Source organism: Scyliorhinus torazame, chromosome 2 (genome assembly GCF_047496885.1).
Source record: "Scyliorhinus torazame isolate Kashiwa2021f chromosome 2, sScyTor2.1, whole genome shotgun sequence".
In the NCBI taxonomy this organism is placed as follows: domain Eukaryota; kingdom Metazoa; phylum Chordata; class Chondrichthyes; order Carcharhiniformes; family Scyliorhinidae; genus Scyliorhinus; species Scyliorhinus torazame.
Window position 1 is genome coordinate 239,904,202 of NC_092708.1, and position 27,532 is coordinate 239,931,733.

At 45.9% G+C, this 27,532-nt stretch overlaps 1 long non-coding RNA gene across 3 annotated transcripts in view; it reads left to right on the top strand.

Annotated features, from left to right (window-relative positions):
* LOC140396743 (uncharacterized) overlaps positions 1 to 27,532 on the top strand; it is a 58,189-nt gene that overhangs the window by 13,305 nt on the left and 17,352 nt on the right. For 2 of the 3 annotated variants that reach the window (XR_011936616.1, XR_011936614.1), the window contains exon 2: positions 2,125 to 2,289. This is a non-coding gene — a long non-coding RNA (uncharacterized lncRNA). Of the gene's footprint in view, positions 1 to 2,124; positions 2,290 to 21,081; positions 21,261 to 24,967; positions 25,744 to 27,532 lie in introns of those variants that run through there. The other variant, XR_011936621.1, reaches the window with a different exon arrangement.

Consider the following 27,532-nt stretch of genomic DNA (forward strand, 5'->3'; position numbering starts at 1 on the left):
AACCATCTGCATCACTCACGGGGACCATTCTGTGAGTATGGGGGAGGAGGCCAACCATCTATTAGTTCACCAGCAAAGGCAACAGGCAGCTACACGAGAAATAGTCCAGGTTAAAGACAAGGGGAGAGGATTGGTGATAACTCGAGACAAAATTAGTGGTGCATTTGAGGCATTTTATCAGGGGTTGTAGAGGTCAGCCCCAGGCAGAGCGCGCACAGAGATGGAACAATTTTTAGACGGGCTGGACTTCCCGGTGGTGGAAAGAGGACAGGTTGGAGGTGCCATTGAGGCTGGAGGAGGTAATGGAGTGTATCCGTTCCATGCAATCGGGGAAGGCACCAGGGCCGAACTGCTTCCTGGTGAAATTTTATAAGCAGTTTTCAGCATTACTGACACCACATTTATTGGGGATGTACAATGGCTCTCTGTCACGGGGGAAATTGCTGGCCACGTTGGTGCAGGCGTCAATCCCCCTGATCATGAAGAAGGACAAAGATCCGGTGGAGTATGGGTCTTATAGTTTTATTTCTTTACTGAGCAGTGATGTAAAGATGTTAGCTAAGGCCTGAGTGAATTGGAGGATTTTTTTGCCAGAGGTGGTCTCTGAGGACCAGACTGGCTTTGTTAAGGGGCCACAGTTGTCAGCCAATATAAGGAGACTTTTGAACATGATCATGTCCCTATCTAGCGGAAGGTGCCTGAAATAACCATCTCTGTGGTGTGGAGATGCTGACGTTGGACTGGGGTGGGCACAGTAAGAAGTCTTACAACACCAGCTTTGTTTCGAATCACTAGCTTTTGGAGCGCAGCTCCTTTGTCAGGTGAACTGCATCTGTGGATGCAGAGAAAGCTTTCGATAGGGTGGAGTGGAGGCACCTCTTTGAGGTTCTAGGACGATTTGGGTTTTGGGTCAACATTTATCCCCTGGGTGAGATTGTTATGCACTGCTCCCATGGCAAGTTTCAGGACAAATGCGATGAGCTCAGGATATTTCCGGCTGCATATGGGCATGAGGCAGGGATGTTCATTGTCCCCGTTGTTTGCACTTGCAAACGAACTCTTGGCCATCGCACATAGGCCGTTGAATGAGTGGCAAGGTATTGAGAGAAGGGTAAGGAGCATAGGGTGGGGTGGCACAGTGGCACAGCGGTTAGCACTGCTGCCGACGGTGCTGAGGACTGGGTTCGATCCCAGCCCCCCGGATCACTGTCTGTATAGAGTTTGCACGTTCTCCCCATGTCTGCATGGGTTTCACCCCCACTGTCCATCTCCCATTTTCCCCAGCCAAATTCACAACGAATCTGGCAGTGGTGACATCTCTTAAAATCTGGAATCAGTTTAGGCGGCATTTTAGTTTAGGGGGGCATGTCAGCATTGCTGTCAATCTGCAGAAACCACAGATTTGCACTGTCTGGGATAGATGCAACTTACAGGATTTGGAAGATGGAGGAGGTCGAGAGGATTAGGGATCTGTTTGGAGGGTAGGTTCGTGGGACTGGAGGAATTGAAGGAAAAATACTAACTCCCGAGGGGGAGCGAGTTTAGATATATGCAGAAGCGGGACTTTGTTCACAAAGAACTCTCTTTGTTCCCCCAGTTGCTGACTCACACATTGATGGATAGGATGTTATCTTATGATGAGCTGGAGGAAGGGAGAATCTCAGATGTATATATATGGGTGGTTGCTGGAGATGTGGAAGGCGCTTTTAGAAGATAAAGTGGAAGTGGGAAGAAGAATTGGGCTTGTCGCTGGAGGGAGGGGACTGGAGTGAGATATTGTATGGGGTAAACTCTATTTCCTCTTGAGCCAGGTTGAGCCTAATACAATTTAAAGTTGTCCAAAGTGCGCACATGACTAGAGCATGCATGAGTGGGTTCTTCCCCCACGTGGAGGAGAGGTGTGAGTGGTGGTTAAGGGGGCCAGCACACCACTGGAGTAAAATAGGTCAGTGATAGGAATGATCTTGGATAAATTTATAACCTAAACATCTTTGTGCAATCTCTTCCAGCTCACACCTATCATTGAACATCTACTTTGTTCCACTTGCTCCATCTCCCACCCTTTAGCTCTGAAGAAGAGTCATATGGACTCAAAATGTTAACTCTGTTTTTCTCTCCCCACAGATGCTGCCAGACCTGCTGAGTTTTTCCAGCATTTTCTGTTTTTATTAAACTTCAAGGATCCTGTTACAGGATCAACCTCCGGACACCAGAAACTGTTCACCATGAGCAACCCAGCCTCTACCCTTAAACAGAGACCAAGATGGAAAAATCAGTTTCTCCCAACAGGTATTTTAATCTTGGAACAAAATCATAGATCTGTATTTCCTTGACCTGCCGTGTTGTTTGTACTTGTAATCAGGGCTTGTTTGGACTATGAACTGTAGCTGGTGGAGGAAGACTTGCACATCTGGGGCTGGGTTCTCCGATCTCCCAGCCGCATGTTTCCCGGCGGCACGCCATTCGCTAGCGGTGGGATTCTGTACTCCCGTCGCTTGTCAATGGGATTTTCCATTGAAGCCACCCCACACTACTGGGAAACCCGGGGCAGGGGTGCGCTGCTAGCAGGAAAAGTGAATCGCAACGAGCAATGAATTCTGGCCCTAGTGTCATCTCAACTCATGTAAGCATGTTATTTTTTATGGAATGAAAATATATTGCTCAGCTGGGATATAAATTAAGCTGTAGATTTGCTAGACAAATTTCCAGGAGGGGTCGCTCAAAACAATAGGGATCATTGTGGTCAATCTCACTATAAATACATGATCAACAATTTTACACTCTGCTTTATAACTGCAACAAAAGAGAGGCTTTTCTTCTCTGCACTATGATACTTTCTCCATATATTTCTCCTCTTAATCTGTTGATAGCCCACTGCCCTCTGCATCATTTCCTTCAACGATGATGTGCATCAAAGTATCCAAAATTGTCTTCCCAAGAATTTCACTTTCTTCCCCATGGGGAATCAACTGGCCCTCACTCTCCTTACTGCAGCCAAGAGAACTTAACACGTTGGAAATCTACTGATCTGTCAGTTGTGGCTTCCTTGGGCAGCTTTTCCTTAATTTTGGTGAAAAATGGAAGCCTATTTTTAAAGGCATCACACTTACAAAAAATTGTTGCACTTCAGGTTTGTAATTTTCCTAATTTCTACTGATCATGTGTCTGCACCTCCTTGTATGAAACTCCAGGAATAACAAGCATATATGTCCTGCCAATTCATGGCACAGTTTATTGGACCCCCAGATTGCTGTTCACACACATTTAATGCACCAGTAACTCCCCATCTTACCTTTTCTCAAAGCTTTAAAATCCTGAATTTTATTGTCCAATTTTTTGTGCACTCCGTTCTCAGTGAAATATTCCTGTAATCATCAATCTTGCTCACCTCACCATTTCTTGATTACATGACATATCCCTATTTACGTGAAAAAGATATTTTGATGCTCAATATTTATTTATTAAAGACTTATCAAATGCTTGAATGAAGCTAAGCATTTATTTTAATATTCACAAGGCATGTAACAGAATCCTCTGCTCAGAATTGATCAAATCTCAGATTATCTCTGTAAAATGGATCTCAAAGTTATATCACAGAAGCTTTAAATAGTGTTTCCCAAAGTCTCCCATGTACAACAAATTTGTCTGTGAGTGTGTATCTCTTAACCCTGGAGTGAATTTAAAATAACCCAGCAGTAAAGTCATTTTTCACTTAATAAAAGATAAGGACCGGATCTTTCCACCTGATCCTGCCAACGGCGAATTCCTGCCTCCGGGGTGCATAGAATGGGAAACCCCGTTGACAGTGGAGAAACCAGTGGATCCCACCACATGCCAATGGCTCCTGCTGCAAAACACACCGTGGGGTCATGGAAAATCCCTTGGTTTAGTTCATTCTATTGCTCTGGATGTTACTTGAGAAACGATAAAGTTACTCACACATGCACCTATTAGTCAAAGAGGAAGATAAATAACAGATACTTCATAATGAAATGGAATGGAACTCAGTCTCTGTTTTGATGCAGGCCTGTTATTTCATCGTCAAGTTGTTACATTAACTGAAGTGAAGGTTTTGAAGCTGTAGGATTTCCTCTGCAGTAGCAATGGCTCCTGTAGTCGATCTGCAGGAAGTAGGTTTTCTCAGGTAAGCTTGAAGGTAGAATGAGGTAGGGGGAGCAAAGAAGTCCCTTACTTCTCCTTCAAGAAATTGTAGTGTTGCCCTTTCCTTAGCCTGGTTGATTACAGCAGTCCAATGTGCTTGTTAGACTCCCTCGCTCTGTTTGATGTAGTCTTTTTGAGACAGAGTTCTGACTCTAAGCAGCTTGCTGCTTTTTTGTAGTATTCTTCGTGGGTAATGTTAGGAAAACAAAGGTAGTTTTAAGGGGTTTATATTTGTATTGGTAAACATTGGAAATAAGGTATAGTTTTAATTTGGTTTAATTTAATGTTTATGTGCCTGAATGTGTTTGTATGTGTGGGGGTTGGTTAATTTCCAACTGTGTTTCTATTGTGCTTATTGAGGGCTACAGCATGAAGAATAAAAGGCATAGGCATGTGAGTGTTGCTTACGAACTGGGCCTTATAATGTAGAGAAGCTTTTAAGTTTTAGTTAGCTCATTTGATTTCAGTTGGAGATAGGTAGTGAGAGAAAAGGTTCTGTCACAGCTAAGCTAAAAGCAGTTGGATTTAGAAGGCTAAAGACTCTCAGCCTGCTGGAAGAAATGTCTTTTAATGGAGTAAAAGTTAAGAAAACGGATGCCAGAAATTTAACGACCAGTTAATTAAGGAAACTAGAGAAATGAAGAGAAGTGTCCAAGTGAACAGAGACTAAGGTATTGTTCATAAGAATTCAGGGAAGAGTAAACAAGTGTTCTGAGCTAAAGAAATAATTGCACTAACCAGATTTAATATGAGACAGCAGCCTTCAAAGGCAAAACAAATGTCTGATACCATTTTAATACAGACTGGGAATCGAGAGTTAAATAAATGGTGACCAGTTTGCCCAGCAGTCAAGACAAGGAAATCCTAAAAGGGTTAGTGTAACCGATTCTCTGGCCCGGATGGGCCGAGGGGCCGTCAACAAAAAGCCGAGTCCTGCCGGCGGCGTTCTAACATCCTCTGAGCCGGCAGGACCTCGGTGTTGAAGGGTCCGGGGGTGGCCTGTGGGGGGGAGAGGGGCCCAACCCCGGTGGGGGGGGGGGGGGGGGCACGTCCGTAGTGGCCTGGCCCACGATCGGGGCCCACCGATCGGCGGGCCGGCCTCTCTGCCCCCCGGCTTCCTTTCCTCCGCGCCGGCTCCTGTAGCCCTGTGCCATTTGGCGTCGGGGCTGCCACGGGGAAGAAGGCCACTGCGCATGCGCTTGTTGGGGCCGGCCAAACTGCTCATGCGCGGACCCCACGGTACCGGGTTCAGGCCTGGATCGGCAGCTGGAGCGACGTAGGCCATTCCAACGCCGTCCTAGCCCCCTGTGGGGCCCAGAATGGGGTCCCGGAACGGGCGCCGACGCCGGAGTAAAACACTCCCATTTTTACTCCGGCGTCGGCCCTTAGCTGCCCGTTGGGAGTATCCAGCCCTTTGTTCTTGCCAAGGCAAAATTTATATTCCACAATGTAGGCCTGAGAACTTTGTTATCTTCTGGACGAGATAGCAATGACTCATCATTATATTAAAGATTGCCTTTGTTCTGTTGAAAGAAGAGATGCAGTTTGCAATGCACAATTCCGGCTGGTTGTTCTGGGAGCCATTTATAAATTAGTCACTTGTTTTGTAAAATATAATGAATAATATTGTCACGAAAATCACTATTGTGACACACATCCATAGATGTGCCCTTGCGCTCCCAAGGCATACAGGGCTGTGAGCCAAGTGCTGGAAAATGGGATTAGAATAGTGAGGTGGTTGTTCTGACCGATGCAGATGCGATAAGCCAAAGGGCTTTTTCTGTGCCGTAGGATTCTATGACTGTGACTCTGTGACACCCATTGTGGAAAGAAATGAAATTCCATTTTCGTTTTTTTATCATTTTCCCTCGAGAAACAAAAGATAAAAGAAATGCACACACTGAGTTTCATTTCAAACACACTCAGTTGCCAAATGTAATACAGTTTTTCTCTCTTATATTATGGGCCAGGGTTTACAGGATATCATGGAGTTCACCTGACCCACAACTTTTAATAGATTTTGGTTTGGGAGCACAAGGGCCACTTTCCTGGTGCTATGCAACAGAGACCTTAAGTATTTTTAAACAGAACAATGTATATTCTATGAATCCAGTTAACATTTTATAAACACACAGTAAACAGTTTATCAACTACCAACAGAAATAATCCCCACAGATACAATACTCTGTAGGTAACTCTTAATAACTTTCCTAACAACATCCATAAGTCAAATACCCTTTTTAACAAAGACAGCAGGTTTGAATTCTCTACAGAAAGCAGTTATCACTTTGAAATTATTAAGTGATCAGAAGACATTCTTTAGCATGCAGTGAGAGATATCAAAGTACAACTTCATAGATCATAGAATTTACAGTGCAGTAGGAGGCCATTCGGCCCATCGAGTCTGCACCGGCTCTTTGAAAGAGCACCCTACCCAAGCCCACACCTCCACCCTATCCCCATAACCCAGTAACCCCACCCAACACTAAGGGCAATTTTGGACACTAAGGGCAATTTAGCATGGCCAATCCATCTAACCTGCACATCTTTGGACTGTGGGTGGAAACCGGAGCACCCGGAGGAAATCCACGCACACACGGGGAGAACGTGCAGACTCCGCACAGACAGTGACCCAAGCCGGGAATCGAACCTGGGACCCTGGAGCTGTGAAGCAATTGTGCTAACCACCATGCTACTGTGCTGCCCTTGTTTGAATGCAGCTCCCAACTGAAAACAAAACCAAAAACTCAGCTACAAAACAGCTTCCAGCTCAAAATGAAATTAAAAGCCAGAAACACAGCTCAGCTCCACCCACACAATGACATCACTGCAGCTATTTGATAAACACACTTTTCTTAAAAGGTACACTCACATGACACTTACCATTTCCCAATTATGTGTTAGCAATGGTTGAAGCACAGAATTTTAAGACTGGAGACATCAGTAGGTACAGGTTCATCAAGGCAGTAAAGATTGGAAGGCATTTCTGAATTCTCGCTGATTGTTAAAGCAGTGTTAAACGTCTCCTAGGTTGCTTTCGGTATGAAGACTTTTATGATGCAAAGTAAGTTGACCGCACGGGGAAACATGTTGTAAAACTGTTAACCCTTGCTTGACTGAGTCCAAAGTCTAACAGCTGGTTAACACAGGTGTCAGCTCACTGAGGATTTGAATTTCTCGGATGATGAGGTACATTTGTTTCACACTCTTGGCTGTTGTCCACAGCACTTGAACTTCCTTTCGGGCTGTTACAAGTGTGGTTTTGCTCAGTTTTAATGATTTCCCCAGTTCGGTTACTGGAGGGATGGGTTTGGGTTGGACCCTGATCTGCCCAATGCCCAATCATTTCCCAGCTGCTGTGTTTGAAGTAGCCAAGTTCTTTGTTCTTGCCAAGGCAGAATTTACATTCCGACTTTATCATCTGGAAGAAATTACAGTGATTCATAATTAAATTAAAACTGTCTTTGTTGAGACAGCATGACTGGGTGTCAATACAACTGCATCTGACATCAAAGGAGAAAGGAATTTGAGGAAGAAACTCTGTTGTGGGGGGAGGCAAGGGGAAGTAAAAGTGGCTCTCTGATTGTGTAAATTTCTGTGCATCAAGGTGACACAATATAAGTTTAGGTGTCAGCTCAGTAAGCAACTCTCAGCTCAGATTCAGAACATTATTGATGTGAGTCCCTCTCCAGGAGTTGAGCGTAACTAGACTAACAATCCAGTGCGGTACAGAGGAAGTGCTGCACTATCAGTGGTGTTGGATGTTAAACCAAGGCTTTGTCTGCTGCATCAGGTGGACATCCACATTGCACTCCTTTGAAGATGAGCAGGTGAGTTATACTCATTGCTTTGGCCAATATTTGTCCCCTAGTCAACACTTAGAAGAAATAGATGATCTTGTTATTATTACACTGCTGTTTGTGGTGGTTTGCAGTGTGTGTATTGGCTGCATCTCCTGCATTAACCAGTGACTACACTTCAGATTATTTTGTTCTTATGCTTGTTTCCCCCTCCTTTGACTCCTTGCATAGATTCCCATCCCCCTGTCCTTTAAGTTTAAACCCTCCCCACTCACTGTAGAAAATACTTCCCTGAAGACATCAATCGTGGTCAGCTGCCCAGAAGCAACCCATTCAGTTTATACTTGTCACACCTCCCCAGGACCAGTCCCAATTTCCCAGGATCTGAAACCCTCCCCTACGCACTATCTCTTCAGCCACATATCCATCTGATATATCTTCCTATTCTGCCCTGGCTAACACATGGCACTGGTAGTAATCCTGAAATTATTATCTTTGAGATCCTACTTTTCAACTTACTTCCTAACTCCCTATATTTTGCTTTTAGGAACTGATCCATTTTTTTACCATGCATACTAAGACCACTGGCTGTTCACTCTCCCCCTCCAGAATGTGCCATAGCTACTCTGAGACATCCTTGACCTGAACACCACAGAGGCAACATAACATCCTGGAACCTCATTTGCGGCCACAGAAACAACTATCTATTCCCCTTATAATTGAATCCCCTATAACTATTGCATTCCCATGCTCTTTATTCCTCTCCCATGAAACAGAACCATTCATGGTGCAGTAAATGTGTCTGCAGCGGCTTTCCCCTGAAAGGCCATTCCTCCCAACAGTATCCAAAGCGCTACATCTGTTTTGCAGGGAAAGGGTCACAGGAGATTGCTGCAGTGCATGTCTAATCCTCTTTCTCTGCCTGGTGATCATCTATTCCCCTCTGTGGAGTCTTAGTTTGCAGTGTGACCACCTCTCAATACGCTCCATCTATGATACTCTACACCTTGCGGGTGTCCCCAGCCGCCGCTCCAGCTCCAAAACTTGGGCTTCCAGGAGCTGCAGTTGGAGACACTTCCTGCACACATGCTGGCCCCAGGCACTGGAAATGTTTCCCCCTTCTCACATAGGGCAGGAGGAGCACACCATGGCTTTGAGCTCTCCTGCCATGAGTTACCCCTTTAACTTAAACCTTTTGGAAGATAATTCAAATCAAATAATATCAATTACTCTAGGGCCCTACTTCCTTCATCCTCATTACTACAGAATATAGCCCTGACAAAGTATAAGCAGAAAATAAAGACCTCACAAACTATAAGTGATAAACTTAGTAAATACTTACCTGAATGGATTCACTCAATCAGTTGCTTCCACTTGCGCTGCATCATTTTGAATCCTGACGTCACCTCAGGAGCTCCAAGCAGCACTCAGATTTCTCACGCTGTTTTCAAGCTCTTGCACACTCCTCTAGGATGTAAAAGATCCCATGGAACAGTTTGGAAGAAGAATAGGGGAGTTATGCTGTACTGCACAATATATATCCCTCAAGCAAGAGAACACAAACAAAAACCCAAATGATCACATTACTGTTTTTGGGACCTTGTTCTTTGCCAATTTACTTCCATGTTTACTATATTACAACAATGACTATACACCTCCAAAGTACTTCATCAATTGTAAAGTGCTTTTGGACGTCCAATGGTCAAGACAGGCGCTGTACAAATGCCCGTCTTTCTTTACATTGTAAAGCCGTATTCATAAAGCATTATTCTGTACTCAACAGTTTTGAGAATGCTTTTAATATATATATTTTTTAATTTAGAGTACCCAATTCATTTTTTCCAATTAAGGGGCAATTTAGCTTGGCCAATCCACCGAGCCTTCACATCTTTGGGTTGTGGGGGCGAAACCCACGCAAACACGGGGAGAATGTGCTAACTCCACACGGACAGTGACCCAGAGCCGGGATTCGAACCTGGGACCTTGGCGCCGTGAGGCAACACTTTAACCCACTGTGCCACCGTGCTGCCCCAGAATGCTTTTAATATTAACAGTGGGAAATGCTTCATTCCCTGCCTGCCATTCCTGATGCTCGTGAGTGGACAGTTAACCCAAAAAACATGGGGAGCAAATTGGCATTGAGTATGTTATCAGAAACTGCTTGAAGCTGTTGGCAGTCCAACCAAAATACAGAGGACTGAAGATCTGAGTGCAGTGTAAATGTTCCCTGAAACGTTTGCCGTAGGATCTGAACAAAGAACTAGCCTACACTGGGAGTTTAAGTTTCCTTCTGAAGTCACACGTCGCCTTATTCATAATATGGTTGATGTGATCTCTGTGTTCAGCTGAAGGTAATTTTGCACAAAACTCTGCTATTACCCCTTTGCTGAATGCCATGAGTCATACCTTGTGTGTTCGTGCACAACATATAAAGGACAGCTCAGGAAATTAAAAATCAAAGAGTCTGGTGATGCTTCATATTATGTGGGTGGCTGGCCGTTTTTTTTGCAATTCATGCAGAGATTTCATTATGTTTATTTTGAAACGCCTGGCTTGTGAATTGAATTGCTTAACATATCTGCGATGTTGTTCAGGCGCAATATTAAAAAGATTTAGATGAACATACCGCAGCAGAAAAAATGTCAAGGGCAGCACGGTAGCACACGTGGCTAGCACTATGGCTTCACAGCGCCAGGGTCCCAGGTTCGATTTCCTGCTGGGTCACTGTCTGTGCGGAGTCTGCACGTTCTCCCCGAGTCTGCGTGGGTTTCCTCTGGGTGCTCCGGTTTCCTCCCACAGTCCAAAGACATGCAGGTTAGGTGGATTGGCCATGCTAAATTGCCCTTAGTGTCCAAAAAGGTTAGGAGGGGTTATTGGGTTATGGGGATAGGGTGGAAGTGAGGGCTTAACTGGGTCGGTGCAGACTCGATGGGCCGAATGGCCTCCTTCTGCACTGTATGTTCTGTGTTCTATGTTCTATGTTAGATATTGAACCATTGATTCCAATGGAAAGCATTCTCACTGAGAATTCAACATGGAAAGGTGGATGTACTGAGCTGCCTGGAGTCTTTTTCCAAAGCTATCACAAGCAAACCTTTTCCTTGCCCTCCTCAAGTAGGAGAGAAGTGATTACGTTGTAATAAGAATTTAATTCTAAAGTCCAGGAAGAGAAATAACCCAAGCCCAAAAGGCCTTCCTATTTACTTGCCCTGTTGCAGCTCTTCCAATCCAATTCTCTTCCCGCACAAAGTGGTGCACTGAGACAAACTTTTGTCTCTTTCCATAGCTAGTTATTCCTGGAACGGGTCACTAGTCTGTCACCGGGGCTTGTAGCTGGAGGGGTGCCATTCCACATTGGGTGAGGCTGACCAGGAGTCTCTCCAGCTTATGCAACTATGCCACTGGAATTCTTGCTAAATTATCCACTCACCAGTGTATATTGTTTGCACAACCACATTGATAGCTGCAAAATGCAAAAATAGGCCACCAGGCCCTTCAAGCTTGCTCAGCCATTCAATATGATCATGGCTGATCTATGCCGCTCTCAACTCCTTTGCTATGCCATTTCCACTTCGCCCTCTATTCCTCGATCTATCAAATATTTATCCACCTCCATTTTAAATATTTCTGGTGATCCAGCTTCCACCACCCTCCAGGGTAGAGAATTCCAGAGATTCACCACCCTGCGAGAAGCAATTTCTCCGCACCTCAGTTTTAAATGACCGGCCCCTTATCTTGTAGCTATTTCCCCTTGTTTGAGACTCTCTCACTGGTGAAAACATCTCACCATCTACCCTGTCAAGCCCCCTCAGGATCTTGTATGTTTGAATAAGGTCACCCCTCACTCTTCTAGACTCCAAGGAATACAGACTTTGACTATTTAGTCTCTCTTGATTGAACAACCCTCTCATCCCAGCAATTAGCCTGGTAAATCTCCTTTGGACTGCCTCCAATGTTACTATATCCTTTTTTAGTAATAGGTCCAAAACTGTGTGCAGTATTCCAGGCATGGCCTCACCAACACCCCCTACAATTGCAACAAAACCTCCCTATTTTAAAACTCTAACCCCTTTGCAATAAAGACCAAATGCTGTTTGCCTTCTTAACTACTTGTTGGACTGCCAGCTAGCTTTTTGTGATTCATGCACTAAAACTAACAGATCCCTCTCTACTTCACTCATCTGCAGTCTCTCCCTATTTAGATAATAATCTGTCTTTTGATTCCTCCAACTGAAGTGCATGACCTCACACTTCCCGCATTAAACTCCATTTGCCAGATTTTCGGCCAGTCACCCAATCTATCTATATCCCGTTGCAGAATCACAAAATCCCCATCGCAACATGCAGTTCCACCAATTTTTGTATGATCAGCGATTTTGGTAACCTTACATTCTGTCCCTTCCCCCATGTCATCAATGTAAATAGTGAACAATTGTGGGCCAAGAACAGATCTCTGTGGTACCCCACTAGTTACATCTTTCCAGTCTGAAAAGGACTCATTTACTACATTTCTATGTGAAAGCCAGCTTTCAATCCATGCTCACACACTTCCTTAATTCCATGGACTTTTACGTTATACACCAGCCTCGTATGTGGCACCTTGTCAAATGCCGTTTGGAAATCTAAATACATCTACAGATTCTCTTCTATATACTCTCCCTGTTACATCCTCAAAGAATTCTCGCAAATTTGTCAAATTTCATAAATCCATGTTGACCAGGTTTGATTTTCTTCAGCTTTCCTAAATAATTAGCTATTTCCTCTTTGATTTTTGACTCCACCATCTTGCCAATAATAGATGTTAAACAACTAGCCTACAGTTCCCTGCCCTCTGCCTTTCTCCCTTTTTGAACAAGGGAGTCACATTGACTGTTTTGTAATCTTCCGTTACCCTCCTGGAATTTAGCGAGTTTCAAAAAATTTTAACCAATGAGTCCATTATCTCTTCTGCCACTTCCATTAAAACCTTAGCGTGCAGTTCATCTGGCCCTGGTGACTTGTCCGTATTTAGCCCCTTGAGATTCTCTAATTCTATCCCTTGTGAGTGGGATTTTTGTAAGTTCTACCATGTTATTTGAAATCAGCCCATCTGATATCTTAGGGATATTTGCAATGTCTTCCATGGTGAATACTGATACAAAAAATGTATTTATCACCGTAATTTCTTTGTTTGCCATGATTAATTCACCAGCCTCCTTCAGCAGAGGTCCCACATTTACCTTAGTCGCCCACTTCCTATTTATATACCCATAGAAACTCTTACTATTTGTTTTTATACTGCATGTAACTTTTCTCTCTCAAAATTCATTTTCTCTGTTCTTATGAGCCTTTTAGTCATTTGTTGCTGGATCCTATAAACGTCCTAGCCCTCTGGTCTGCCACTATGCCTTGCCACTTTGTATATCCTGTTTTAACCATGGATTTTGCCTCTTTCTCGTGGGATCCCTCTTTTTGATTGGGATAAACTCCTGCTGAGCATTATGGACCAGCTGTTTGAATATCTGCCACTGCTCATCTACTGACCCGTATCTTTGTTTGTTTACCCAGTTCACCTTAGACAACTCCTCCCTCATACCATTATAACTACCCTGATTTAAGTGGAAGACACTGGTTATGGACCTTTGGTGTTCACCCTCAAACTGAATCTGGAATGCTACCATATTGTGGTCACTGCTCCCTCAGGGATCCATAACTACAAGATTCCTTATTAATCCTTCTTTATTACACAAAAGCTGTCTAAATCAGACAGCCAGTTTCTGTAGTCTACTGTACAATGAGAAAGTTACAACTTTCACGGTACACACACACACACAGCAGCACAGTAGCACAGTGGTTAGCACAGTTTCTTCACAGCTACAGGGTCCCAGGTTCGATTCCCAGCTTGGGTCACTGTCTGTGCGGAGTCTGCATGTTCTCCCCGTGTCTGCGTGGGTTTCCTCCGGATGGTCCGGTTTCCTCCCACAGTCCAAAGATGTTCAGGTTAGGTGGATTGGCTATGCTAAATCGCCCTTTGTGTCCAAAAAGGGTTACGTGGGGTTCTGGGGATAGGCTGGTTGTGCTGGGATAGGGTGGAGGTGTGGGCTTCGGTAGGGTACTCTTTCCAAGGGCCAGTGTTGACTTGATGGGCCGAATGGCCTCCTCCTGCACTGTAACTTCTATGATTCAATAAAAACATAATCTAAAATAGCCCGTTCCTGGGTAGATTCCGCAACATACTGCTCTAAAAAGCAATCCCTAATGCGCGCCACAAATTCTTCTTCTACCCTACACTTCCCGGTTTGGCTTGTCCAATCAATATTCAGATTAAAATCTCCCATGATAATTGCAGTTCCCTTCAAACATGCCCCTGATATTTCCCCATTTATGCTCTGACCTTTTGAAGCAAAGATTACTCCCACCATTGTCTTCCTTCACCTGCTATTCATGTTTTCAACCCAAACTGATCCGACATCACTATCCACTGGAGGAGGGTGAACCAGTAGATTGGTCACCCAGCAATGTCCTCCATGGTTCCCAGTAAAGACTAAAAAGCAATATCACCATGATGGTCTCAGAAAATCATTGCTTTGTTGTCATCACAGCTGGGGATTGAAGATTGTGCAGGAGGACTCCAAAGTGAGTCAAAATCCGAAATGAAAACTTGGAAAAATTCTGAATCAGATTCTACTTTTAAAGTAATTCATGAAAAATAAATTAGCACCAAAAGTTGCTTGTAAATAAATAAGCCGCGACTAGTTTGTTACATTTTTAATGGCACATCAACGCATGTTTGCAGAAAATTGGCTGTCTTGTCAACTTCATGCTAATTAATCTCTAGCGGCTAAACACCTTCATGAATCCCTTTATGCAGCCCTTGTTGCAGTTTAGATCGTTGGAAAATCAGTCAGTAAAAAAAAAAATAATTGTTAGGGAACTATTAGAATAATTAATGAATGTAGAAGATGCTAATTTGAACTATTGTATTTTATATGGCACCTTCATGACCTCCATCTTGTACCGATCCCAAGCCAGTTGGTGAAATATGAAACGAGACACAAATACTTTTCTTGATATGGGTTTATTCTCAGAATGCAACATTACATACATCTGCTTCTTGCCGATCAACACAGTGTCCCAGTACCTTATAGAGGTATTGGAGCGGTTCGGGCTCGGAAAAGAATTCATCTCATGGGTGAAGCTCCTGTACAATGCTCCCATGGCGAGCATACGGACAAACAACACCAGCTCCCAGTACATCCAGCTGCACAGGGGCACAAGGCAGGGATGCCCGCTGTCGCTGTTGCTGTTCGCCCCAGCGATCGAACCATGAGCGATCGCTCTCAGAACAGCAAAGAACTGGAGGGGGAACCAAAGAGGAGGCAGAGAGCATAGAGTTTTGCTCTACACGTATGACCTGCTCCTCTACATCTCAGACCCACAAAGCAGTATCAAAGGAATTATCATGCTCCTGAAAAAGTTTGGTGCCTTCTCGGGCTACAAACTCAACATGAGCAAAAGTGAGATCTTCCTGGTGAACCCCCAAGGGGGAGGGGCAGCACTGGTGGGACTGCCGTTTAAACAAGCCCAACACAAATTCCGCTACCTAGGGATCCAAATCACTCATGACTGGACAGGGATCCATCCCAATCTATACCCCCAAGGCCTTTTTCAACGCACTGGACAAATTAATCATGGCGTTTGTATGGGGGGGAAAAAATTCTAGGATCACAAAGAAGGTCCTACAGAAAACAAAATCCAGGGGAGGGCTAGCCCTCCCAAACCTACAATTCTACTACTGGGCAGCGACGGCGGAAAGAGTGATGGGATGGATAAAGGAACCAGAGGCCGAGTGAGTGCGTGCAGAGGAGGCCTCCTGCAAGGGGACCTCCCTGTGGGCCCTCGCCACGGTGGCACTCCCATCCCTACCCAAGAAACACTCCAGCAGCCCAGTGGTAATAGCCACCCCCTAGACATGGAACCAACTATGGCAGCAATTCGGACTGCCCAAAATGTCCAACAAAGCCACATCTACAATAACCACAGATTCACACCAGCACTCATCGACGCCATCTTCAAAAGGTGGAGACAGGATGGGGGGACATTGACAGTCAGGTACCTATACACTGACAGTAGGGTCACAACACTGGAAGAACTGACGCAGAGATTCCAACTAGCTAAAGGCAACAAACTGAGATACCTGCAGCTTAAAAACTTCCTATGGAAGGAGACAAGGACATACCTGCGACCACCACGACAGACACTATTAGAAGAGCTACAGACATCCTAGGCAGAGGGAACTGTAGTGGCATGTACGAATGACTGCTAGAGAAGGTCGACACCGAACTGGACACGACAAGGAGGAAATGGGAGGAAGACTTGGGGTTCAAAATAGGGTGGGGATTCTGGAGCGCAGCACTGCGCAGGGTCAACTCTACCTCCACATGCACGAGGCTCAACCTATTGCAGTTAAAAGTGGTGCATAGAGCCCACTTGACCAGAACCCGAATGAGCAGGTTCTTCCCGGAGGTGGAGGATAGATGCGAACTGTGCCAAGGAGGCCCGGCCAACCACGCCACATGTTCTGGTCTTGCCTCAGACTTGCTGGGTACTGGACAACCTTCTTCGAGGCAGTGTCCAAAATGGTGGGGATGAGGGTGGAGCCGTGCCCAAAAGTGGCGGTCTTCGGGGTATCTGACCAGCCAGATCTCTTCATGGGGAGGATGGCGAACACCCTTGCCTTTTCCTCCCTGATCGCCCACCGTAGAATCCTGCTTGGTTGGTGGTCAGCAGCACCACCTAAAGCTGCAGACTGGCTGTCCGACCTATGGAGAAAATCAAATTCACCATCCGTGGGTCGGAAGAGGGCTTCCACAAAACATAGGAGCCATTCAGCCGACTCATCCGAGACCTGTTTGTGGCAACACATAAATAAATAGCCAGTAGCCAGGACAAGATAGAAAGACAAAAGCGAGGGAGGACTGGGGTGTGTGGCAGGGGGGAGGGGGAGCAAGGTGAGGTAGCAAAACCCAAGGCGGGGGCAAGGAGAGAGGAGCTGGGGGGGGGGGGGGCGGGGGGGGGGGGGAGGATTGTAGGCTGAGCCAGCCAGACGGCAACAGACTGTAAATAGAGAAACCTAAGAAGGAACCTTTGTGACTGTACAATAAATTAAAATGAACAGCAATGTATATAATTTTGAAAATGCCAATAAAAAAATGTAATAAAAATGTGTCCCAGCAGTCTCCCTTTATAAGTGCTTTAAATTTGAAGATATTGGGCAGCACGGTAGCACAAGAGATCAGCACAGTGGTTTCACAGCGCTAGGGTCCCAGGTTCGATTCCTTGCTGGATCACTGTCTGTGCGAAGTCTGCACATCCTCCCCGTGTGTGCGTGGGTTTCCTCCAGGTGCTCCGGTTTCCTCCCACAGTCCAAAGACGTGCCGGTTAGATGGATTGGCCATGATAAATTGCCCTTAGTGGCCAAAAGAAAGGTTAGGAGGGGTTATTGGGTTACAGGGATAGGGTGGAAGTAAGGGCTTAAGTGGGTCGGTGCAGACTCGATGGGCCGAATGGCCTCCTTCTGCACTGTATGTTCTATGTTCTATATTCAGCTGAAGCACATTTTAATTAACAGCGTAATTAATATTCTATTAATCTCCCAAAGCCATGTTATCTTTACTGGAACTCCGTTTTTGATCCCTTCCAATCAGGCGTCTGTCCCTCTCATGGCACAATATCAGGCATTCTCAGAGTTACAAATGACATCCTGCCTGACGGTAACTGTAGTAACCTGTCCTTCCTTGTACTTTCCAACCTATTTGCAGTCTTTGGTGCAGTTGGCCACTGGCATCTACTTTGATGCCTCATCTCCATCGTCCAGCCAGGTGAGACTGCACCTGTCCTATTCCATTCTTACTTACCTCGTCACAGCCAATGAATTACCTGCAACAGCCTGTTTTTCTGTACACACACAATTCCCTCTGGAGTCTCCCAAGAGTCTAGCCTTGACTCCTCTATTTCTCATCGACATTCTGCCCCTCAGTGACAGCATCGGAAAATGCAACATTTGGTGTCAAATGCCTGCCGACGACACCCAGCTCTACATCACCACCACTGCCCAAGATCCCCCCACTGTCTGTAATTTGTAATGCTGCTTGACTGTCTTTGAATACTGGATGCGCAATAATTTCCTTCATCTAACTGTTTGGAAGGCCAAAATCATTGTCTTGAGGCATTGCAACAAGTTCTGTTTTGAAGCCACTGACTCCATCTCTCTCCCTGGCAATTGTCTGAGGTGGAGCCAGACAGCTCATCAATCTGGTGCTGTATTTGATCCAAGATAGGCTTCCGACCATATTTCTGCACCATTACCATACCGTCTACATCCACCTCCATAATATTGCCCTTCCCTGTCCTGCCACATTTTACCTGCTGCTGAAAACTCTCAACCACACCTTTGTTACTTCTCGAACTGATTATTTCCAATGCTCTCCCAAGACTGGCTTCCCACATCTTCCACCCGCCGTAAATATAGTCACCGAAAACTCTGATGCCAGTATCCTAACTCGCATCTGTAATCCCATTCACCTGTCACCCCTAGACTCGCTGTCTTGAATTGGCTCCTGGTCCAGCAACACCTCAGTTTCATAATTCTGACATTTATTTTCAAATCCTTCCATGGCCTTACCCCTCCCTAGCTCTGTAGCCTCCTCAAGCCCTGCAACCACCTGAGACCTTGGCGCTCCTCCATTCCTGATCTCTTGCAGATCACCAATTTTAATTGCGCAACCATTTGGAGTTAAGCTTTCCAAGGCTCTAAACTCTGGAATATGCTCTTGAAACTGCTTTGCCTCTGCACCTAATTCTCTCCTTTAGTATACTTCTTGAAACCTACCTTTATGACTAAGGATCTGTTCTAATATTTCCTTATGTGGCTTGGGGTGAATTATTGTTCGCTAATGAAGGGCTTTGGGATATTTTACTAAATTAAAACCTATAGGGGCGATTCTCCGTAATGATTTCGAAGTGTTGTAGCGAGCAGGAATTGTCGTGAGATTCCCGGCGCTTGCTCCCACCCCCTCCCCCATCCCCACTCGCTGCTACCAAGGACGAGCAGCTCTTAAGCTGCACTTGCTCAGCCAGCTCGCAACAATGGCGCTGAGGAGACCAGACCCAAGATTCGTGGACACTGACCTAGGGCGGCTCCTAGATGCGGTGGAGGCCAGGGGGAATGTTCTGCTCTGCCGGGGGACCTGAAAGGTTAGCCATAGGGCAGCCAGTGCTGCCTGGGACTAGGTGGCGGCAGCTGTGAACGCGGGGAGTGTGACCATGAGGACTGGCCTCCAGTGCTGTAAAACGTTCAACGACCTACACGGGGCAGCACGAGTGAGTAGACACCAATGCCCCCCTCCACCAATCTGAAACCTTGCCGGCCCTACGCGAGCATCCTACCCCAACTCTCCATGTGACTCCATACCCTCTCTCCACTCCCCTCCCCCTTCAACCGCCCCCCAACCCTCCCTTCACCCACACCTCTCCCACCGCTGTGAACCACGCATACAATGTGGCTAACAATGCCCTCTCTGTGTCTCCATAAGACATAGGAGCAGAATTAGTCCACTCGGCCCATCGAGTCTGCTCCGCCATTTAATCATGGCTGATATTTTTCTCATCCCCATTCTCCTGTCTTCTCCCCATAACTCCTGATCCCCTTATTAATCAAGAACCTATCTTTCTCTGTCTTAAAGACACTCTGTAATTTGGCCTCCACAGCCTTCTGCGGCAAAGAGTTCCACAGATTCACCACCCTCTGGCTGAAAAAATTCCTCCTCATCTCTGTTTTAAAGCCATGATATGGAGATGCCAGCATTTGACTGGGGTGAGCACAGTAAGAAGTCTTACAACACCAGGTTAAAGTCCAATAGTTTTGTTTTGAATCACTAGCGTTCGGAGCACTGCTCCTTCCTCAGGTGAAAATTTCACCTGAGGAAGGAGCAGTGCTCCGAAAGCTAGTGATTCGAAACAAACCTGTTGGACTTTAACCTAGTGTTGTAAGACCCCTTCTGTTTTAAAGGATCGCTCCTTTAGTCTGAGATGGGGCTGGTTTAGCACAGTGGGCTAAGACAGCTGGCTTGTAATGCAGAACAAGACCAGCAGCGCGGGTTCAATTCCCGTACCAGCCTCCCCGAACAGGGGCCGGAATGTGGCGACTAGGGGCTTTCCACAGTAACTTCATTGAAGCATACTTGTGACAATAAGTGATTATTAGATGGTGTCCTCTGGTTCTAGTTTTTCCTACAAGTGGAAACATCCTCTCCACGTCCACTCTATCCAGGCCCCGCAGTATCCTGTAAGTTTCAATAAGATCCTCCCTCATCCTTCTAAACTCCAACGAGTACAGACCCAGAGTCCTCAACCGTTCCTCATACGACAAGTTCCTCATTACAGGGATCATTCTTGTTAACCTCCCCTGGACCCTTTCCAAGGCCAGCACATCCTTCCTTAGATACCGGGCCCAAAACTGCTCACGATACTCCAAATAGGGTCTGACCAGAGCCTTATACAGCCTCAGAAGTACATCCCTGGACTTGTATTCTAGCCCTCTTGACATAAATGCAAACATTGCATTTGCCTTCTTAACTGCCGACTGAACCTGCACGTTAACCTTAAGAAAATCGTGAACAAGGACGCCCAAGTCCCTTTGTGCTTCTGATTTCCGAAGCATTTCCCCATTTAGAAAATAGTCTATGCTTAAATTCCTCCTTCCAAAGTGCATAACCTCACACTTTTCCACATTATATTTCATTTGCCACTTCATTGCCCAGTCTCCTAGCTTATCCAAATCCTTCTGCAGCCCGCTTGCTTCCTCAATAACTATCTGTCCCTCCACAGTCTCCTCAGGAAAAGCTTGCCCATAATTTCCAGGAGAGGGCCCAGACTGGCGGTGGTGTATCAGACCTCACCACCTTCGAGGAGCATGCCCTGGAGGTGATTGGGGTGACCGAGGACAGATCGGTCACCTACGCGGAGCCTGGCGGACGCCCAGTGAGGAACCCGTGGAATTCACCCGGGAAACTGTCAAACGTGAGTTGTTGTTGCCTTACTGACTGACCCATCCACTGATCACATGTCCATTCTCCCGCAGGTCCTCCAGCTCATTGTGGGCGGCACACCCTGCAGACTCCCAGCGGACCACCTCAGAGGAGTGCTCCGAGAAGGCCACCATAATAGTCACGGCACTGCTGTCATCCCCACCTTCCACCAGTGCAGATATACACAGCTTGGTGGGGAATGTTAGTGGTCAGACTTCGGGGGCACAATCTGGTGAGCACCACACTGCTGCTGATGTACATCAGGTGTTACAATGATATCTAGTATATCATCTTTATATATATGAATGATCATGTAGAATGGTGTGCAATTACAGCATCCAGCCACTAGATGTAGTAAGATCACATCTCACATGCCATACGGTGGTCTACGTGATCTTGGGGAGTGAGTTAGTAGAGAGGGTTGGAGATAGTCTTGTTTTTCAGTAGCTCTGTGTATCGTAATTATTTAATCTAATACTTACCTTTTTTGGTGTACTTAAGAATTCTCAATTTATAGTGTTGTGATTAGCTTTGATTTAGTACAAAGTCTGCATGTTCTTTGTAGCAACACTACAACCTTAATAATATTCGTTTAAACAACCAAAGAACACCGCAGGTGGAGGCAGTAACCTCCTTGCGAGACAGTAGACAGAGGGCTGCTGGATCCCAGGACCCAGCTGGGTCCCAGCCTGATGCTGAGCCTCAGCCTGATTCTGAGCCTGCGGAACATGGTTAACTGAAGCTGATGGAGACATTTGGTAGTGGCCGGGAAAATCACATGGAGATGTCAGCGTCACACCAGAAGATCTATAGCCGCTTTAAGGAGCCCCAGAGGCTCCGGGCGCAGGTGATGACGCCGGCAATGCGTGGCACCGAGGCCAGCACACTTAGGGTGGCGGCCCTAGTGCAGAGCCTGGTGCACGACGTTGGCACCATTAGTGTAGGTGTCCAAGGCATCATGCAGTCAGTGACAGCCATGGCTGAGGGTCTAGGCAGAATATCTGCCTCACGAGGGGATGTCACGCAGTACCAGGCTGACCTTTGTTGCTAACTTTTCGGTTGGTTCAATTGGTCTGTTTTATTACCTTTGCTCTCGAGTCGCCAGGTATCTTTATGATACCGCCACGAGGTTCAAGTCCAAGTAATGATCAATAACTCAATACACCGATTAGTAAGATTCAAATCAAAGCACATTTATTATACACAGTAATCACTACTCATGCACAAATTCTACGTCTAAGCTACTTCTACAACTAACAGGCCTATACTTAACTTCGGACTGGCCCACCAGGTCAGGGGAACAAATGGCCTTTCGTTCGGGTTCTGAGTCTGCAGGATTCGAAGTTGGTACGGATTGGTAGCTAGGAGCGCCTATCTCGTAGCGAGTGTTGAATTAAGACTTACGGTCTTTCGGCAGTCACTGCACCGGTCAAGGTTGGTTCGCGTTGCTGGGTAACCCAGGCAGGAAGAAGAGAGCGAGTTGAACTTGGGGGCTTAACTTTATAGTCCCCAGGGGCTTCCCGCCTTTCGGGACGGACCCTAAATGCACCTGGTTCTCGGTGATTGGACTTCGTTCCAATCGCTTGGTTCGATTTCTCCAGCGGTTCCCTGATCGATGGGCGGTCTTGAGGTGTCCGTTAACGTCTTTTGTGTTGGCTCCTGCTGGCGCCAGGGAGTCTGGCTTTGCTTTGTTTATCCCAAATGTTTCAATTGCACCCGGGGATTGCGCATGAGTATGTAGGTGGCTGCTACATTATTATGCTGATGGTCGCTGGTATTGATGCTGTCTGGGCTTTTGCAGAGTTTTAATACACAGTAAACCCGCACCTGCTGGTTTCTGCCTGTGTTGGCTGAATTTCCCTTCAGCCTTTGCCGTTCGCCATTTTAAATCGGGAGATGTCCAACTTCGGTGGCTACACCTTGATGACGTTCTGCGGGATATGTCCCACTCTCAGATGGGAATGGCCGAGGTGCTGCGGAGCTTGTCCAGTCGCTGAGGGCGTCGACCCGATGGTGCAGACCATGGGGAACCGCCAGGGCTGGCAGAACCAGATGATGCAGGGGCCTTCGGGGCTTGAACCAGCTGCCCCTCCGTCTCATGGTGAACCCCAGGGTTCGATGGCACGTCAACCCAGATCCATCCCATGTAGTGGGGATGGTGCCCATCAGTTCCCCTGAGTTCCACCCCTCTAATGAGGCCGTGTCTCACAGTCAGCACATGGAACAGGGCAGCACGGCTGTGCATGTGGCGCTGACAAATGTGCTGAGGCCCTCCGGCCCCTGAGTTCCCAGAGGATACCCGCAAGGGACATCGAAGGCCACGGGACAAAGTAAGCAACTGGGTGCCTCCACCTCTGATGTGCATCCTGGAGAGACACCTAGACGTAGTGGTAGAGCTATGAAGGCCAAGCACATCGAGGATCACTGAGGGCACCGGGGGAGGGGTGTGGGAAGGAGGATAGATGGTTGGGAGGGTGGGTGGTGACACCATGGGGAAATGGGGAATTGTATTACACATTAAATACCCTTGTGCACAACTATTATGATGCCTCTGTCACTTACTTCCGCAATGCGGGCTGACCGTCGAACCCTTGACCCATCATTCCAGGCATCACTCGCTCCCCGACGCATCCACCCACCCTCCGGCTTTGGACATATCCCAGGAGCTGTGACCCATCCCCTGGGTGTTCGGATGTCGGCCGCTGCGTGTGTGGTGTTGCCTCCCGCAGTATTCAAGCACAGTGTCCAGGCATCACGGTCAGATTGGGGTGCTAGGCAATGACTCCCACATACTACATGGCCCCCTGCCCACGGGATTCCAGTTGGGTTATGTGATGTACTCACCTAACCATGATTGCCAATTCCCTATTAGCAATAGCCGTCAGCTGCATGGCCAGAGACCTCGGCTATCGGCGGAGGGGTGATGGGTAGTCGTTGAGGCAGACGGGCAGGGACAAAGGTTGCTCCCAGAATGGGTACACATTATCCAGGGGTTGGCATGCTGATGCTGCAAGCGATTGCCCCCCAGTTCCCCCCCTCCCCCAGCACCTCCCCCCCCCCCCACCCTCCCATGACGGCCCATTCCTGCGGAGGGTCCCCCACTCCCAGCCGAGGATCCCCCACCTCCCCCGCCATACACAGGGGCAGCAAGCCTAACGCCCCCCGACTCTTTGCCTGTGAGCAAAGATGGCTACTCACCTCCTCGGCTCCCCACAGAAGCCCTTCCACCAGGTTCACATTTTTAAAAAGGAGTACAAATCGGCGCCAGCGTGACCACTCGCTGCCGAGGGTGATGAATGACGAGAGGCTATTGGATATGGGGTCGCTCCCGTTAATTGCATGGAAACGGGGCTTAAGTGGTGATAATTGGTTTCTCGCGGCGCTACAGCGAGATCCCGATTTTGCCTACGAAAGCAGGCCGGTTGCAACGCAATCTGTTTGGCTCCTGGTGCGGTTCTCGATTTTTGGCCTCTCCCACTATTCACCGCCCTTGTTTTGCTTGAGTGAGAGCGTAACTAGGCTGGCGAATCGCGCCCTATGTAAACACACGTTGTTGTTGCTGGTTTATTTTACTGTTTTACTTTTTCATTTTCTCGTTGTGTACTTCATCTTTATTATTAAGTGAACGGGATATTGGTGCTGAGAAGACAAATTACCACTTTTTGCAGTGAGATTTAATGTGAATCACTTCAATGCAAAATAGTCCACATCGGATGAAGGGTTAAAGTGCTCTTTGTTTTACTTCAGCAATGTATCTTGAACTTAAATTCAAATCTCTGCATACATCTAGGTGGCGTTTCCATTTCCCCTTTGAGCTGCTCAAGTCTTATCTCAAAGGCATGCTGGTGCCAATTACAGGGACTTTTGTAAAGTTGACGCATAACCAGTATTGATTATACTAAAATTACCAAAAGATAATTTCCTGTTCAACCTCTACAGTTGGAAGAGCGAGACTTGCATCCTATCAGTGTCGGGTGGATTTGGACCCACATCTCAAAGACGAAAGGAGAGTTTGAAAATTTACTGCATTGATCACGATCACATTATTTAATACATCAATGCATCTATGGAAACTGGGGTACTAAAGTTCTCCTGGAACTTTATGTGACTTGAGTAGCAGTTCACACTGCAATAGTACGTATGGAAATTTACAGAATTATTGTTAATCCTAAGCTCGTTAGGAAATTGTATAAAACTCCTCAGAGTTATTATTTGTGAAAATGTTCATGTACATTTATTAGTAATTGTACCATATTAACAATTTATTATTTATTACCCACAACAGTACTGGTAAACAAAATAAATGAAATTTCTCAGTTAAACTATCAAGAATACTTCAAACATTTGCAGGTTTTTTTCACTTTGACATTGTAAAACTCTTTAATAATTGAAAGTGGTTATCTAACCTGTGTGATGATTGATGTTATTTCTTTCAATATTGTTGGGGCTATGGTGATATTCTGTACAGAAGACTCTTGTGTATGGCCATGATTAATTAAACTGGGGAAGGTTAATGGAGACAGCTTGTCTGTGAGAACTGAGAGATAACATATGTAAAGATTCATGCATTTATTATGAGAGGTTCTGTTGAGATTTGAGTTCCGAGTGAATAGGTTGGGATTAAAATTTGCATTATGAGATAAGTATGGACTTGACTTTTCAGCTGTTGAATTTCAAAGATAAATTCCAAAGTGACAAGGAACTTTTACAACTTACAAAGATTTAGTAAATAAACAGGGGAAGGTATATAACATTTAATTGACTTGAAAGTAGAGGTAAAATAGGAGAACATGAAAGATTTTTGTATTTTAGAAAAGTTGAGTTCAAGGAGGGCAGTGGAATCTGAGATGAAAGTGTTATGGGTCCGGGTTTACAGAACCCCAAAGTGTTTCATGGAGTTCAACCGACCCACAACATTTAATAGATTGTGGTGTGGGAAGCACACGGCGTACTCTCCAGGTGTGATACAGCAATTATGGACAAATGTTTTTTAAAACAAAAGAATGTTTATTCTATGAACTCAAGTCAACCTTTTAAAAACAAACATTGAATATCTTAACACCCATTACTTCAAAGAAAACCCCTAAAACTACAACACTAAATAATCCTTCAAACTGTTCCTTTAAACATCCAAAAGACTTCAAACCTTCAAAAATAAGAACACATTAGGTTACATTCAATATATTTATAGTCTTTGGATTGCAGACATCAACAGACCAGCTCTGTGTTTCTTCCTGCAGCACACAGACACTCCCAGCTGCCTTCTCAAACTGAAACTCAAAAAAGCAGAAGTGAGCTCAAATCCCCCCACCCTCTGACATCACTTCAGTAATATGATCAGCTTCATTTCTTAAAGGTACATTGCTTTAACATCCATTTCTTAAAGGTACTCTCACATGACAAAAGGGAAACAGGATATTTAAGGATATATATTCAGCTAATTGAGGTGGCTGCTGGTAGATATTTATGGCTAGATCTGTGCTGGAAGAAGTTGTAAAAGCTGCAAATTTGAAGTAGCCACTCAATTTTCAATCCTGAAATGTCTTTGTTTTCAGGAGGCAGTCTGTTTCAGAACCTTTTTTTTGAATTTCCACATCAGAGTGGAAGTATTTGAGGAGCCATGTGGTATATATTTAATAAAGTGACACCACTTCTTTGCCTTGGGCAATATTACTGGATTTTTATATTTAAAATTCTATAAGGGAGTTGCTGCCAAGAAGGTGATCGATCACCCTCTTCAATGGTTGATAATTTTGCCGGTGGTCAGGAATGTGTGAAGAGGAATCCATTCATTTGATTGTGCAGACATGGAGCACCGCTTCCTCCCATTCCAGCAAGGCAGGCAGGCCATGTACATACAATTAGTAAAACTCTTCCTTTGCTGCCTCCCCATGAAACCCTCATCTTGAATTTATCCACGTATGTCAGGAAGGTGTCTGTGTTGGGTTCACTGGGGGTAGTCTTGGGACTGCTAGAGTCTACCTCAGTGCCTTTGAACTTGGGGTAAGTGCAAGGGTGTGAACATCAAAGGAGAACAGGGTGGGGTTCAACTTTGATACTCTCCACATTTGGGCAGCCTGCAAGCATACATTGTCTGGGAGCACACATCGAGAATGGCCCCTGAGGCAAGGTGAGAGGGAACAAAAACCCATAGAACTACCCTAGCCCGATTCAACTCCTTCAGGCCTTAAGTGGAGTGGCAAAAGCAGAAAATACTGGGCAATGTCATCAGATCTGACAGCATCTGGGGAGAGAGAACATAGCTAACTTTTCAAGACTGGATGACTCTTTGTCAAAGCGTATCAAACTGGAGGTGGCAATGTGCCCGTCACTGCACTACTTACACTGCAGCCAGGACATTTTCCTCTTGGATTGTCCAACTTCACGATGCCCTTCAGTTTACAATCCTCACAGTAACAATTGTGACAACACTTCAACGCAGCTTATTCAAACAGTGACATCCTGCAAATATTCACAAAGAACTCCTTCCTGTGTCTGTACTGA